The sequence below is a fragment of the Lupinus angustifolius genome, unplaced genomic scaffold, assembly GCF_001865875.1.
Source record: "Lupinus angustifolius cultivar Tanjil unplaced genomic scaffold, LupAngTanjil_v1.0 Scaffold_387, whole genome shotgun sequence".
In the NCBI taxonomy this organism is placed as follows: Eukaryota; Viridiplantae; Streptophyta; class Magnoliopsida; order Fabales; family Fabaceae; genus Lupinus; species Lupinus angustifolius.
The window spans coordinates 383,344-384,285 of NW_017727795.1; the positions used below are offsets into that span (position 1 = coordinate 383,344).

Here is a 942-nt window from a genome sequence, read left to right on the forward strand (position 1 = left end):
GTTTGTAATCTTCAAAACTAGGAGGTTGTTCTACAAACACTTCTTCTTGAATGTAGCCGTTGAGAAAAGCGCTCTTGACATCCATTTGATATAACTGAAAATTAAGAGAACAAGCATATGCAAGTAATAGCCTAATAGCTTCAAGTCTAGCAACCGGAGCGAAGGTTTCATCAAAGTCTATACCTTCTTCCTGATTGTATCCTTGGGCTACTAGTCTAGCTTTATTTCTAACAATAACACCATTTTCATCAGATTTATTTCTAAAGACCCAACGAGTTCTAATGACATGCCTATTTTTCGGTCTAGGAACAAGTTCCCAAATTTCATTCCTCTCAAACTGATTTAGTTCTTCTTACATTGCAAGAATCCAGTGTTCACCCTCGATTGCACCATCAATCTTGGAGGGTTATATCTAAGAGACGAATGCCGTGTTTAGACAAGCATCAAGCATTCTACGAGTAGTTATACATTTACTTATATCACTGATGATGTTGTCAATAGGATGATTTCGATGAGTTCTCCATTCTTTTGGTAGATCTGAGTGAATATGCTCTTCTTGAGAAGATAGATTATCATCCATTCTCAATTCTTCAGGTTCAGTTGTAATATCAACAATAGAATTTTCTTTTGCAGAGGAACTTGGCAAGTCGTTTTCATCACAAGATATCACATCTTTTAGTACAGGATTGGTTTTATCAAAAGATACATGAATAGATTCTTCCATGACTAGAGTTCTTTTATTAAAGACTCTCTAAGCTTTACTCGTGAGAGAATAGCCAAGAAAAATTCCTTCATCGGCTTTTGCATCAAACTTGCCTAAGTTATCTTTACCATTGTTCAGAACAAAGCATTTACAACCAAAAACATGTAGATGAGAAATGTTTGGTTTTCTACCTTTGAAGAGTTCATAGGGGGTTTTCTTAAGAATAGGCCTAATCCTTA

The 942-nt window shown here is 35.6% G+C and overlaps 1 protein-coding gene across 1 annotated transcript in view; it reads right to left on the reverse strand.

The window, feature by feature from the left end:
- LOC109341175 (putative expansin-B2) overlaps window positions 1–942 on the reverse strand; it is a 14,564-nt gene that overhangs the window by 10,606 nt on the left and 3,016 nt on the right. The gene's annotated exons all lie outside the window — the stretch shown is intronic.